The sequence below is a fragment of the Apodemus sylvaticus genome, chromosome 14 (genome assembly GCF_947179515.1).
Source record: "Apodemus sylvaticus chromosome 14, mApoSyl1.1, whole genome shotgun sequence".
NCBI lineage: Eukaryota > Metazoa > Chordata > Mammalia > Rodentia > Muridae > Apodemus > Apodemus sylvaticus.
Window position 1 is genome coordinate 61,424,354 of NC_067485.1, and position 16,575 is coordinate 61,440,928.

The window sequence follows — 16,575 nt, forward strand, 5'->3', positions numbered from 1 at the left end:
GGATCCCATCTCTTCCTTCCACAGGCTGGGACTGCAGGCAGCCTGCCAAGACCATCTGATGTTTACATTGGTCCTGGGGAGTCAAACTAGTCCTCCGGTGTGCACAGCAGAGGCTTTATCAGTTAATCCATCTCCCCAGCCTCCACAGGTTAGTTCAGACATACCTCAAATCTGTACTCAAATCTCTCTGCCTCTTCAGTGCATGTGCCTCCACAACCAGCTCTACTCTTAAAAATTTTTTAAATTTTTACCACGAATTGAGATTTAAAACGAATTATCTCGCTTTGTGATTATTTTATAATGCGACTTTACAGCAAATACAGTTCCTAAAGGACTTTGGTTTTTTTTTTTCAATTTTTTTATTCGATATAATTTATTTACATTTCAAATGATCTCCCCTTTTCTAGCCCCCCCACTCCCCGAAAGTCCCGTAAGCCCCCTTCTCTTCCCCTGTCCTCCCACCCACCTCTTCCCACTTCCCCGTTATACTGTTTCACTGAGTCTTTCCAGAACCAGGGGCCACTCCTCCTTTCTTCTTGTACCTCATTTGATGTGTGGATTATGTTTTGGGTATTTCAGTTTTTTAGGTTAATATCCACTTATTAGTGAGTGCATACCATGATTCACCTTTTGAGTCTGGGTTACCTCACTTAGTATGATATTCTCTAGCTCCATCCATTTGCCTAAGAATTTCATGAATTCATTGTTTCTAATGGCTGACTAGTACTCCATTGTGTAGATATACCACATTTTTTGCATCCACTCTTCTGTTGAGGGATACCTGGGTTCTTTCCAGCATCTGGCAATTATAAATAGGGCTGCTATGAACATAGTAGAGCATGTATCCTTATTACATGGTGGAGAGTCTTCTGGGTATATGCCCAGGAGTGGTATAGCAGGATCTTCTGGAAGTGAGGTGCCCAGTTTTTGGAGGAACCGCCAGACTGATTTCCAGAGTGGTTGTACCAATTTGCAACCCCACCAGCAGTGGATGAGTGTTCCTCTTTCTCCACACCCTCTCCAACACTTGCTGTCTCCTGAATTTTTAATCTTAGCCATTCTGACTGGTGTAAGATGAAATCTTAGGGTTGTTTTGATTTGCATTTCTCTAATGACTAATGAAGTTGAGCATTTTTTAAGATGCTTCTCTGCCATCCGAAGTTCTTCAGGTGAGAATTCTTTGTTTAACTCTGTACCCCATTTTTTAATAGGGTTGTTCGGATTTCTGGAGTCTAACTTCTTGAGTTCTTTATATATATTGGATATTAGCCCTCTATCTGATGTAGGATTGGTGAAGATCTTTTCCCAATTTGTTGGTTGCCGATTTAGGACTTTGGTTTTTATGATTAGCAGTTTCAAGCAAATCACCTGCTACAGCTCCACCATGATGCTAACAAATTATTTGCTTTGTGGCCTCTCGGCTAGGCACGGTGACAGTTCTTAGCATACACTACATTATAAATTAGCTGACCAGGAGTGATGGTTCATGGCATTAACCCTGGCAGAGAAAGAGGTGGAAGTGAGGATCTCTGTGAATTCAAGGCCAGCATGGTCTACACAGCAAGCTCCAGGCGAGCCAGGGCTATAGAGCAAGACCCTGCCTCAGTAAATAAACACCTGCAGACTAACCTTTGCTTTCATGCTATGGAGATGATAGAGGACTAGTGCTTACAGTGTCGTCCTTCATACACAGGGGCACTGTTTTCTTCCTATGTAATACATCCAGGCCACCCCTTTCTTCCCTAAGCTCCACGTTTTCACCACCAGTCTGATGGACTGTCCCCTCATCCTGAAGAATACAATTTTCTCATTGCCTGTAAAGACTGTGTGTCAGCTTGGTTTAAAGCCAACAGCGGCTGGATGATGTCCTTGGGGTTTCCATAAATATACGGAAGATGGGGCTGGTCAGATGCATAGGGAGGACTACTCCTCTGTAAAACAGGTTGCCTGCCGCTTTGCTGGGGCTCAGTGTCAACATTTCAATCCTAATCTGCATTTGTGAAATGCATTTCTATTTCTTTCATTCCTGACATTAATCACAGCATCCCAGGGAGATGGTCCATTTTATGGCTTCTATTTCACTCAAGAGAAATAAGAAACAAGAGCTTTAATGACTTTTCCAAAGTAATAACAAACCAGGAATCTAGATTCAAAGTCTGCAAATGCCTACCTAATCCTTTCCAAAAGAAAAAAAAAAGATAAAGGCTTTTTTTAGCTAACTAGAATAAATTAGAATAAGGACACATTAGATAAGGAGGCAGCACCTGGTTCATAACATGGTGACATCATTGCATTGCTGCTTCAGTCTGAACAGGTAACATTCTTCTAAACTTCTCAGCATGTCCACAAGACAATCCTTCGTTGCTCACTTGGGTCTACCCTCATGTCGCATCTATTTGTGAAATCACCCAGAGAAAATACTATTAAGGAAGTTATGAAAATTCCTGTACAAAGCAAAAGTCTCTCTTCCTAATGGGCAGTTGTTCCCTCGAATTGCACTGTTCTTGTGACGTGCGCTTGACATGCCTTACTCAGCAGCGACAGAACTGACAAAGTAGAAAACTGACTCAGCCTTTCACCCCAAACCTATGAGGACATCAGCTTCCAACAGTGGTGCTTATTTGCAAAATGATTTTATGGTTTCTTTTCCCGTTTTCAAAGCTGACAAGGTCTTTGCTTGGTGGGCCTGCAGGGGCCTGGGCCCTGGCTCCCTGGTTATTTCCGAGGGTCCCTGGAAGCTCACAGAATCCCGGAACCACCTCTGGATCCCTGTTCCCAAAGGCTTGATACACGGCAAGAACTGAACAAGACATGTGGCTGGCACTCTGTCCCTGTTGCCCTCCGGTGCCTTTAAAAAATAATAATACAGATTAGAGGCAGAATTCTGAAAGAAACAAGAAACCAAATTTTTGTTTTAAAAATTTTATAGCTTAGGTCATGAATATTACATAGTTATAAATCCTACACTCATGTTTGAGATCTTGAAATTCGTGAGAAATAGTCATCTTAGACAATAAATAAAAATAAATTAGACAAATAATAAAAATAAATAAATAAATGAGGGCAGGCTCCTTCGAGACTGAATTTGGTTGAGGAGGAAATCCATTTTACAATAAGTGGAGAGTCTGGTGTTCTCCAGGCTGACTAACTTCTTCTACAGTTTGGAAGTATGAATAGTATCTCTGGGTTTTAATGAGGGTCTCCTGCAAGACAAAAAGGCTGTGAGGATGGAATTTTACTTTGGTTAAGACAGAAATGATTAGTGGACACAGCTTTTTACTGCCCCCTGGTGGTGCCATATTTAACTGGAATTTCTCTTGAGTACCAAGCCTGGGTGTGAACTTGGTTTCCATAGCAGTCCATGAATGTAGAACAGCAAAAACTCATTTTTCTCAACGTTCAGTTGTTCTCCTATTGATAGTATTTGTCCAGGGAGTGACTTGAGAGTATCAGGAAAGAAGGTAAATTACTTACAAGAAGGATGCCAAGATTCCAATGTAGTTTCTTCTGCAGGCTCACTGGCCGTGGAGTTGCCCTGAGAACTAATGTCAATACAAGAGATGTGTCCACTGTACTTGATGCCTTTGACCCTGCGCCATCCACATATGCTAAACATATGGGGTCATATGAAAAGTCAAAGGTCACTGAGGTCATGTTTAGTTTTGAAGCATTGAACTTATTGCTTAGAAGTCAAGAAATGAATTAAAATAAAATGAATTATAAACTCCTCATTGGTCAGGCATGCAGCACATTCACTGCCAGGTTAGACAGTGGTAACTTACAGCTCACGAATCTTCTCTTTCCCTCACCCATGAGCTGGAGCTTGGTGAGACTGGTCATATACTTCTCTGCACTGTGTAGGGAGATGCAGGAGAGGCTTGAATTTCAGCATCATTTCTTAATTCTCCTAAAGCTCCTGAGACAAACTGGGATTGTGAAGACTCAGAAGATCTGCCCTCCTTAGCACACAGAAGAGGTGGGCTACAGATAGACAACCCTGATCGGGAGAGTCTGAAATGACTTTTCCAGAAGCAGTTCTCACTGGGATTTGTGGGCTGGGAAAATGCATAGAAGAGAGAAGAGATCACCTTATCAGAATTTTGGGGGCCTCATATATTTTGAGCTTACAAATATGGGTACAAAAGGAAGACTTTGGTCCATTGGAAGAAAGTGACTGCTAGTAGATCTTAAATGATAGCAAGCAAAGAAAGGTGACAATATCTTAGGATATTGTTTATTCCATTGTCCTGCAATGTAGGCAAGGTTGGTCTGGCTTCTGTTGGTCCTCTTATACTCCATTTATGTCCCTGCTAGAATTTTGAGCTCAGTACAAGGGGATATACCACCTGACTCTGCCACAAACCAAACTGCCCACCTCCATTTTAAGAAGCCAATGCACAGTGGCCTTGATCAAGCTTTTTTATCTTGACAGATTAAAGTTCCTCTACATCCTCGTTGGGCAGGTGTGTTCTTTCTCACATTGCATGTAGACCTCCAATAATGATGGAACTTGTTGCTTTGGCCTTGCTTGATGCTAAGCATATCTTGCATATAGAATGTTCTTCTTTGATGCTAGTGGGTTAATGTTAGATCAGTACACAGCTGAAGCCACATCCTTCAGTGATTTTGTCTGATGGCTTTCACCTCTCTTTTATATTACTCTCAGGCTATATTTATGAGCTTTCAAGGTTATCCCAGGGCAGGCAGGCTCAGTCACATACTTCAGTGATGCACTGACTGGAGGGTCTAGTCTTGACATTTCTACTTCTTAGTGGTTCCGTGAGATCCATTTTCATATCTTCCACCTAGAGAGCATTTCCTTTGTCAAATGTGTTTCTAAGTCCATATTGGCCAAAGTAGTTTTCAAGTGAGAGAAGAATAAAGGGAAGGCTTATAAATCCACATGAGGATCAAAACCCAAACACACTCTAGCCATCTCTGTGCTGTCTTTGGAGCAGACTCCTTCATATTGCAAAGTTAGAAAAGCAATCTAAGCTTGAAGGTGGATTTTGGTAATAGCTTGACTCCGTGCTATTTTAATGGGCCAAGGGGCAATTTATCTTCTCTATTTTCTACGATGAAGAGTACACATAATCAGAGGATCATGTCTGAGTTACTGCCATGGTAAAACATTATGACCAAGGCAACTTATTAAAGAAAGCATTTAATTTAGGGTCTTTGGTTCCAGAGAGCTAAAGTCTGGGAACAATAGAGTAGAAAACATGGTGAGAAGTGAGTGGGCATTGTGCTGGAGCCATAGCTGAGAGCTTACATCTGATCCACAGGCACAGGGCAGAGAGAAGAAACTTAACTGGGAATAGTGTGGGCTTTGGAAACCTCAGCATCCATCTCCCAGTGACACAGCTCTTCCAACAAGGCCTCCTAGTCCTTCCGCAAACTGGCATTTGAGTATCTGAGCCTATGGGGACCATTCTTATTCAAACCACCACAGAAGACAATGAGCCAGATTGTTCAAGAAAATGAAAAGCTTAAGGGGTCAGCTTGGTATTCGAGTTCACCGAAAATATCTCCAATCAACTATCCCCTGCTGTGAACTCCCTGCTCTCAACAGATTCTTTTCTTGTCTAATGGTGGAATACATGGTGGATATTACCAATGTCAAGAGTGTATGTATGTTAACCCCTTCCCTAGAATGCAACTTTCTTTCTCCTTTATAGACCTGTGATATTGACATACTTTCATATTAATATGTGCACACATATACACACATGTACATACATACACACACTCAGGTACATATACATCTATCCATATATTTATATTTAAGACCCATTCACATTTTACATGTGTAATATAGAGAAAATAAGAAGATACATCTAGGTTCTGCATCAGACTTGCAGGCATGTGACTCCCTGTCCTCATCCATCTCTTAGACACATATTCCAATTCAGTGCAAGATCCCTAGAAGTCTGGTTTTCTACTTCTCTATTTCCCTGAAGCACTTGGTTCAGAGTGATGCCAATCTTGGATGCTTAGTCAACTGATGATGGGCTCCCTAAAAGAATAGAGCAGCCTTCATGAACTGCAGGGAGACAACCTTCTCAGCACAAAAGGGAACAGCGTTTGTGCTAAGAGCACTGCCGGTGCCCTGGAGGAACAGGATCCGGTCTTTACTTTCCTGTGGACACAGTCTGAGTTTTCAGATCACAGCTTTTGAGTAGGCATTAGGAAAATACTCAATTAGTGTGATGACCCAATCAACTCAGACTGCAGACGAGAATTTGAGTTCTATACCTAATTTGAACAGAGAAAGAGAAGGCTGCCATTCCACACATTTGATTTCCCTGAGGCGAATTTTGTTTTGTTTATTTGTCACTTTATCTCATCTGCCTGCTAGTCCTACATTTATAAAATGAGGTGTTTGGAATAGCAGTGCTGTATCTGAATCATGAACACATTCCATATATTGAACACCTGGTTCCAAGCCTATGGCACTACTTTGAACCTAAGGAGCCAGAGCTTAGTGGAAGGAAGTTAGATGCTCTTGAAAGGTGATATTCCCTTTCCCTTAATGGGAAAATTCTCCACTCCCTTAATGGCCCTCTGCTCTTCTGTTATGCCATGAGGTGAGCTAGGTTTTGGTCATGTGTCCCCACAGCAATGTTCTGTCTCATCAAAGACCCTCAGCATGAAGAGGAAAATGAGGGTGGAAGCCTCTGAAGTTGAGAGTCTTTCCATCATGGGTCACTCTCTCTGGTGTTTTCTACAGTATCAGAAAGCCGATCAACACAATTAGGTCACTCTCCAAGGTTCTTCTCCTGCCTGAGTTAGGGTTGCTATTCCTGTAAGGAGACACCACGACCAAGGGAACTGCTATGTAAAACAATGCACTTAATTGGAGGCTTGCTTACAGTGTTAGAAGATTATTAGTTCGTGACTGCCATGGCAGCAAGCAGACCTGTGTGGTGCTAGAGCTGTAGTTGAGAGACTTACATCCTGATGAGGAGAGAGAGAGAGAGAGAGAGAGAGAGAGAGAGAGAGAGAGAGAGAAAAGGAGGGAGGGAGAGACTGACTGTCATGGTCTTTTGAAACTTCAAAGTCCATTCTCAATGATACATCGCACGCAAGGCCAAACCTTCTAATCCTTCCCAAACAGTTCCATTAACCAGAGACCAAGCATTCAAGCACATAAGTCTATGAGGTTCATTGTCATTCAAACAGTCACATCTGCCTCTAGGAGCCTATGTCTAACACTAGACCCTTTGCTCTGCAGGCTGCTTCTTGGTCACTGGCTTTCACTCTATGCACCAGTTTATTACTCAGTAAGGAACGGAAGGTAGCTAATTAATTAGGGCATTTTAGAACATCTCAGATTGGTAATCTAAAATTTACTAAAATACATTTCCTTATGTCTTTATTGGATCATGGCTCTGCCATGTACCTACAGCCAACGAGCTTTTACATGAGTTGTATTTGAATCAGATGGCCCTCCTTTGAAAACAAACTAGGAGAAAAATTGAAGGACATGACTTCCTATGTTTTAGGTAATTTCTCTATTTTTAGTATTAACTATGATTAAAATTCAAACATGGGGGAAGTAACCCAAGAAACTAAATGAGGAGCAGAATGGATTCTTCTGACCAAACATGAACCAACACCTCACTCATTTAGAATTATTGATATTAACAATTCAGTGGTTCTTTAATGGGAAGAGAGAAAATGAAGTCGGGGCCTCAATGGAAAGAAGTAGAAAGATGATGATTTAAGCCCGAAGGACAAATAAAAGGGTAACAATATAATTGACTAGTTGGTGCTTTTTTATAGCACATGATTATTTTGAAATGTCCTCTGAGCTTAGGAAACAATACATTTAATCAAAAGATTCTCATTCTTCTCCCAACAGTTTATCACTGCTGAATTTATTTCAATGAAAATACTTCTGGGGCATGCTCAGTCCCTGAAAATTTTGGAATGTCATTACAGACAACACAATAAAGGAAATGGCACAAGAACAACTTGCTCTCACAACTTTGTCCTCTGTCATCTAGGTAGGTGTGTGAGAATTGCTATTTTTAGTGTCTGATTTACGTTTCTGCTGACTAGGCATTTGGTAGTCATTTTTGAGCCCCTGCTATAATCTTGGCAGCCAGGTGTGAAAACCCCTTTTCTTAACTAGGAAGCTCAGCTTTAAGAAGGCTAGGCTACTTGGAGTTAACTTGTGTGTTCACCAAAAGTATATTTTTGCCGAGTCTTTAGTTTCTCATGTCTGCTGGACAAAGAGGATATAAATCCTTAAGCAACTGACAGATATTAGAAAGGAGCTTGGAGAGCTGATCTTTCTTGACATTCTAGGATAGTGTTTTCCTGAGTAGCAATTTCTAGCATGATGGACCACAAGAAACACTATGGGACCTTTATCTATAGAAGGAAATTAAGAAAAGTGCAGCATTGGTACGGTCCCCAGATCTCTCTTAAAGACCCCATGAGCAGGCGTTCTGCCCTATGTTCAGAAGAGAGAAGTGTTAGACATCAAGAAACAACAGAACCAGACTCCTCCCCCCCATTCCAATTTATAATTGGCTCCCATTCCCTCTTTGTCTAAATATAAAGACACACAACTGTCCAGTCTTCATTAGATGTAACCACAAAGTACATATTTCTCTCTGAGCTTCAGATATGTACTTCTGAGGACTCCCTTGTCATGCAACACACAGTATTTGTGTTTCTTTTCAAAACTGTCTTTTGTTATAGAAGCATCATCATGAGTCCTGAGACAGAAACAAGGGAAGCATTCTACCTTCTCCTCTTTCAAATGTGTGAAAAGTACACTTTCTGGTTAATCTTAACTCTGCCCCAGCTGAAGATAGACGTGAGTCTGGGGAGAGAGGGGTTGATCTGTAATCATCTCCAGGAAAGACTGTGTGGTAATTAGTAAGTATTTACAGTGAGATAGGCCACTCTACAGTCAAGAAACTTTTGAAGGACTATTGCTTTTGTGATACACATTTCAGGGTTCTGGAACTTTCTGCGTCCAATGCATCTCAGTTCCGCTAAGTGTTAAGGAAGCCAGGTTATGGCTGCACCCACAGTCCAATCAAATTGAAGTCTCTAAAATGAATGGCTTCACTTTAAACCTGTTTTTATTTCTTTTTAATGATAAATTTGTACACTGGCATTCAATGTCCCATTTCCCTTGTTGTTATGTGGAGAAAGAAATTTAAATTTTAGAGAAATCTAGCTCTATTTTACCTGCCTCCACACATGTGCATGCATGCAATGTACATGAGCACACACACACACACACACACACACACACACACACATGCACATACACACACTCATTTTATTTTATATGATAAATACAATTTCCACACTCATGTCTTTGTTACAACTTTGGTAAGATGTTTTTAACTATAATCACTGATGGTGATTGTCTTAGGTTACTCTGCCTCAAGATGTGGTACCATTGAATATTTTAATCTGAAGGAATCTGATGGCATAGCAGAAGAGAAAAGATCATTCATATTTTTCTCTTCATTCTTTGAGTAGTTCACACAGTTCTCTCCTGAGATGTTACCTACCCAAGGCTTAATGGAATGTCCTTCTTTCTGAAGACTCATTGAGAGAAGAATCTGAACAGACACTTGCTGCTTCTCCAGTTAAGTACCATTGGGTCCCTTCCCCTTTGTTGACCATATTTCTCTATCACTATTCCTTTCTTTATAAAATATAAGAGTTAGGTGAGTTTACCTATTTCTTTGGGTCTTCATGTCCTTATAACGTCTCCAGGGGGCACATAACATTTATATCAAGTAAGTCTATTTACTTTCTTCTTGTTGCCAGGAGCCCTAGCTACAAACCTAGGATATGTGAGGAAAAGATACATTCCTTTCCCACAATGGTGAGCACTGTTCATGTGCGAAGCTGAGGTGTAATCTATTTCATTGCTGTAGTCTAAGGCTTCCATTGCAATCATTAGATGTATGTTTCATACACCAAAGATTGTAGTCATTTTTTCCAGACAAGTGAATGAAATATATAAAAGTTTAGAAATTAAAAGAATAATTAATGGGAAGTTTCCTTTTCATCAGTCATATCAGTAATCACTATTTTATAATAAAGAGAGGTATAATGCAATAAGATACTAAATCATGTTCCTAAGAAATGCTGTGCAAGACATTTCCATATGGTACCAGTCTGCAAGGTTTTATAACACATTCACAGATCATGGTGACAAGGAACACATGATAATTTCTTAAGAGTCAATGTCATTTTCCCAATATAATTTTGATTTTAGTTCCCTACCCCTTGAAACTTAAAAAGAAAAACATATGCCTTCTTAAAACACCAAAGCCAGCTGTATAATAAATGCATGAAGACCTTATACACCTCTCATGTATTTAAAGCATGTCTTGCTATTAAGTGAAGTTTACCTACACTGTGAACATACTTCATCATCTTGTGTCTTTTGTGGCACTTACCATAGTTTGTGTAATTTACATAGTTTGTATAATGTATGTGTTATTTCTTCTTTGACTCCCACATACAAAGACAGTTGATTTCTTATTACTTCAAATAAAATAGCTAAGACTGTAAAAGTGAATGACACCAAGCTCAACAGATATATTTATAATGCAACTCCCATACCTAAGGCTCAGAGATATTGAGGAAAAGAGGTGGAAAGATGGTAAGAGCCAGAAGAACAAACATTGCATCTTCTAGCAAGGTCAGAAGCTATATACACAGTCTCACCAACACAACTGCCTAAACATGGGCTGAATGGGGATCACACATACGTGGATAATGTCTATGGGGAAAGACCTATAAGGCCTTAACCCTACACGGAGAACTACAGGCAACTAAGGAATGCTAAATGCAGAAGAAATAGTTTTCCCCAGAAAAGAACACACTAGTTAGTTATCCAGTACCAAAAGGTCAGCCCTGAAAACATACATACAAAGGACATTATAAAAACTGAGCAGGTTGTATTTGGGAATATATATGTTACATAATATATATTATATACATATATACATATATTAACATGTATATATGAACAACAATTAATTTTTATAAAAGAAGCCACGAATTTGAAAGAGAAAAAGGAAGGGTATATAGGAGGGTTTGGAGAGAGGAAAGGGAAGGAGGAAAATATGTCTCATAAAATAAAATAATTTAAAAAATAGCAAATGGAAACAAACTCTGGAGAGAATGTGGGAAAAAGGAACACTTATTCACTGTTGGTGGGAGTGCAAACTGTATAATCACTATGGAAATCAGCATGGAGATTCCAGCAATACCACTCCTGTTCTATCCCCTATCCTATGACACAGATACCTGCTCATCTGTATTCATTACTGCTCTGTTCACAACAGCCAGGAAATAGAGACAGCATAGATGTCTATCAATGGACAGATGAACAACGGGAACATGGTTCACATTCACAACGGAATATTATTCAGATGTCAAAGTAAACCTTGAAGGTAAATAGACAGTGCTGGAAATGATCAATGCAAGTAGATGATCCATACCCATAAAGACACACCACATGCCTTCGTGTGGATGCTTTCTTGCTTTGAATCTCTAGATGAGTGTGATATAACCAAACATTTGATAGCTCTATTTTCTCATTACAGCTTCAGAAAATCCATATTAGAAGGGATCCCCAATATCATCATGTCTCCCGACAGCCTCATGACTCTGGCTTTTATACTTGAAAACCTTTACTCCTGAGAGACATTCAATAGATAGTCAAGAGTATTCAGAGTAATGGAGTAATTATTGAGTATCAGTTTTAGTTAAAGACTTCAGCAATAAGAATAAATTCAATAATCATATATAAACATCACTATAAGATGTATGCCAAAATTTATGATTTGCTTTAATTCTTTTTGGGGTGAAAGAATTTCTATGTTTTGTAAACTAATTTATGAACTGAGACATAAGACATGAGATTATGCATATTTACAAGGTAGCATATGATGTTTTTATATAAGCATATATACTAGTTACTTTTTAATTCTTTTACAATTGATTGCTGTGATTGAAAAAAATGTCCTTTCTCTTCCTTCCAAGGGGTACACAGATGCGGAAATGGGACAGCTGGCATGTTCCACATGGCATTCTGCCTGTCTGATCATGCCTTTTGCAGTTCACCAGGAGAACAAATATGACCCGGGTATCATACTGATACAAAGAGAATGAGAAAAGAAGAAATCTGAGTCCAAGCAGAAGGCCGGGACTGCACCAAGCAGATTGCGACGCAGGGGAATCCCCGCCCTTACTGCTTTAGTCACCAGGAACTTCAGTTTGGTTGTTGTGTATCCAGCACAGACGAATACAGAAACTGGTCCCCGTGAGTAGAAATCTGTCACAGAAATGTAATGCGCAACACTGGCCCTGAGATTGTGGAGGCAACAATGAAGCCTGAGAAGGGAAGCGTGAGGAACAGTGATCTATTCACGTGACAGACAAGCTGCTTGGCAAAACTGTCCTCTGTTGGAACTTGGGGTTCAGAAAGTATCAGTAATAAATTGTGATTGACAAGAAGCCTCCGAGGCCCAACACTGATAGAATAAACTGTTCCTTGTGTGCACGCTTAGCAGAATAAGAACATTACAAATGCTACTGTGCGAGTAGAAAACAGAGCTTCAGCAACTTGTAGGTTGGACAAGTGAAACTGTTCCCAGTAGAAAATAACAGCACTAAGAGACTGCCTCAGACCCCTCGTCCAGGGCTAACACAGGCTAACACAATCTTGAGACAGACACTATAGTGAGACCTACGTAGTCATACTTCTATGAGTCATACTTCATACGGCCCCGGTGGGAAATTTTTGCTGGAGAACTGCTTCTGTACAGACTCTGGGTTTGGTTTCTGAGAGAGCGTTCAGCACCAAGGACTTCTCTCAGTCTTTTTTTTTTTTTTAAATTCGCTGTATTCTTTATTTACATTTCAAATGATTTCCCACTTTCTGGGTCCCCACTCCCCGCAAGTCCCATAAGCCCTCTTCCCTCCCCCTGTTCCTCCATCAACTCCTTCCCACTTCCCTGTTCTGGTATTCCCTTATACTGTTGCACTGAGTCTTTCCAGAACCAGGGGCCACTCCTCTGTTCTTTTTGGACATCATTTAATATGTGGATTATTTCTTGGGTAGTCCAAGTTTCTAGGTTATTATCCACTTATCAGTGAGTGCATACCATGACTGATTTTTTGAGATTGGGTTACCTCACTTAGTATGATGTTCTCCAACTCCATCAATTTGTCTACAAATTTCATTAATTCATTGTTTCTAATGCCTGAATAGTACTCCATTGTGTAAATATATCACATTTTTTGTATCCATTCCTCTGTTGAGAGACACCTGGGTTGTTTCCAGCTTCTGGCTACTACAAATAGGGCTGCTATGAACAGAGTGGAGCATGTGTCCTTATTACATGCTGGGGAATCCTCTGGGTATATGCCCAGGAGTGGTATATCAGGGTCCTCCGGAAGTGCCATGCCCAGTTTTCTGAGGAACCACCAGACTGATTTCCAAAGTGCTTGCACCATCTTGCAATCCCACCAGCAGTGGAGGAGTGTTCCTCTTTCTCCACATCCTCGCCAGCACCTGCTGTCTCCTGAGTTTTTGACCTTAGCCATTCTGACTGGTGTGAGGTGAAATCTCAGGGTTGTTTTGATTTGCATTTCCCTAATGATTAATGATGTTGAACATTTCTTAAGGTGTTTCTCAGCCCTCTGAAGTTCTTTATGTGAAAAATCTTTGTTTAGTTCGGTACCCCACTTTTTAATGGGGTTATTTGGTTCTCTAGGTTCTACCTTCTTGAGTTCTCTGTATATATTAGATATTAGCCCTCTGTCAGATTTAGGGTTGGTGAAGATCCTTTCCCAATCTGTTGGTTGACGTTTTGTCCTTTTGACAGTGTCCTTTGCCTTACAGAAACTTTGTAGTTTTATGAGGTCCCATTTGTCAATTCTTGATCTTAGAGCATAAGCTATTGGTGTTCTATTCAGGAACTTTTCCCCTGTGCCCATGTCCTCAAGGGTCTTCCCCAGTTTCTTTTCTATTAGTTTCAGTGTGTCAGGTTTTATGTGGAGGTCCTCAATCCATTTGGAGTTGAGCTTTGTACAAGGAGATAAGAATGGATTGATTTGCATTCTTCTGCATGCTGACCTCCAATTTGAACCAGCACCATTTGTTGAAAAGGCTATCTTTTTCCACTGGATGCTTTCAGCTCCTTTGTCGAAGATCAAGTGACCATAGGTGTGTGGGTTCACTTCTGGGTCTTCAATCCTATTCCATTGATCGTCTTGCCTGACATTGTACCAATACCATGCAGTTTTTTATCATGATTGCTCTGTTGTAAAGTTTGAGGTCTGGGATACTGAATCCCCTTGAAGTTATTTTACTGTTGAGAATAGTTTTAGCTATCCTGGGTTTTTTGTTATTCCAGATGAATTTGAGCATTGCTCTTTCCCATGGTTTAAAAAAAATGGTGGGTGGGACTTAGGCACACATAGAAATCTTTCAAAACTTTTGAGATAATTACACTGGGAAAAGCACTAACAGTCATGTCTAAGAGAAATTGAAGGGCTATTAACAGTCTACAAGAAGGCAGATAGCGTGCTCTTCTCCTTGGAGGTAGATGCTCCCCAGAGCCCTCTTAGCAGGTCTTTAAGACAGAAGGATGTCCTGGCGAGTATGGACAAGATCAATAAGAACAGAGGCTGCTGCCAGGGAACACCCTGGGCTCAGCTGAAAAACATCCCCTTATTTGTGACCCAGCGTCATTTATGGAAGGGACAGCAGACCTGGTGTGGACAAGTGACTGCTATCCTTGACCTCCCTTCTGAATTGAACTTCTCCTTTTTTCTGTAATTTTATGTCAGGCCTGTGACATGGTTGGTTTCATGGAGGATGGGAAAGCAGCCTGCTGATTTTGTTGATAAGCTTTCCATGTCAGGAGGAAGCCTGTCAGTGATTGCTTTTCTTGTCTCCAGTCTGCCCTGTCTCCGTCATCAGACTATGGGTAATTTTTTTCCCCTGCTCCAGCTTAGCAGTATGGCATGCAATGGAAGGACGGTGAAGATGATGGCTGCCTTAGGAGACATCCCCTGCTTGCTTTTGTTCCTCAAGTGTGCCTCTGATCATGCATTAAACAAAAGGCTTTGGGTCATTGCATGTCCAAGTGGAATGAGGAGACCTGTGGAATAAACTAGAAACCCACAAAGTGCAGAAAGTCTCAAGAGATCTCCTCACAGGCCACTAATCACTCTCTGGAGAAGTGCTGAAGATTACATTCTGGAAACCTAGCTCCTGGGCCTGCCCTTCGATCCTGGGAATGTCACACTGTTTTCCTGGTACCCAGTTTTCCTTCTCATGTCCTTTATAAATCGTAGCTTGTTCTTTACCTGTTAGGGTTCACAGGATTATTGAGGTTGAAAGAAAAAAAAATAACAAGACATGAAATGGTTTTTAAATGGTACTATGTAATACAGCCCAGGGCACTGTTGTTATTATAGGTCTCTGCTGGACTTATATCTGTATCAGTTATTCTAAGGAAATGACTCACCCCCATTACAGGCAGGAAGTTAGACCCTCAGCACTGGGTTCCAGTCTCCAGCATTCCTTCCTGCCATCATGCATGACTGTTTTCTTGGGTTTGGTGCCTGTATTGTTCTATCTGTCCTTGTGTCTTAAGGCTCAGCTGAACTCAACAAATTGAACTTTCCTAGAGTAGATGTAGCTGAAGATGTGGCTGGTATGTCTCCATTCTTAACTGAAAGTTTCATGACCAAACCCAAGAAATGCCTCATGGTGAACACCTGAAAGCTAGGTATAATTCTCCTTAAAGTTCTCTTCAGAGGAGATTCTGTCCACAAACAGGGATGCTCTTAATGTGAATAATGGAAGACACATACTTCCTGTTGGAAAACGGAAGAGGTTGGACTAAACAACAAACCAGCTGTTCTGACTAGAAAATGAATGTCAAAGTTCTTACAGGGTAAAAATTAGAGTTTTTTATCTTATTAAGTTATTACCTGTTCTGAAAAAATAATAGCCTCTGTGTGCTTACAGCTGTGGTAAAATCCTGCAGAATCAAAATTAACCTTTGATTTAAAGGTCACTGATAGCTTTTTTAATTTGCAAAAAACACAGGGAGGGTTTATAATATGTCTGCACTGAACAAGGCTATGAGATGAAATTTTTCTTAGTTTAGACAATGGTTTCTTTTTAAAACAATACAATGGTTCAAAAGTGGATGAACCTGTTAAAAATTCCAAGAAACTCTTTCAGGAAATGTTATCTAAAATGAAGATGACAATCTTAAAAATATAATTTGAGAAGGAAGTTTAAATTGATCAAAATTCAAAATTCAAAAATTTTCAAAAGGTGTCGAGATAAATCTCATATAGATAGGGTTAATAAATGTCTTTGGTAGAATAAATATATTACTTTCTGAGCATGTTTTTTTTTGTTGCTTGTTAATTTGCTGTTTTTTATTTTCCTCAGCTCTCTGGGTACATTAATTAGAATTTCTCTGTACTTTGGTTTAAAGATGAGTTAATTTTTAAACCATAAGAAACTTTGAACAATTGACCCTACAACTTCAG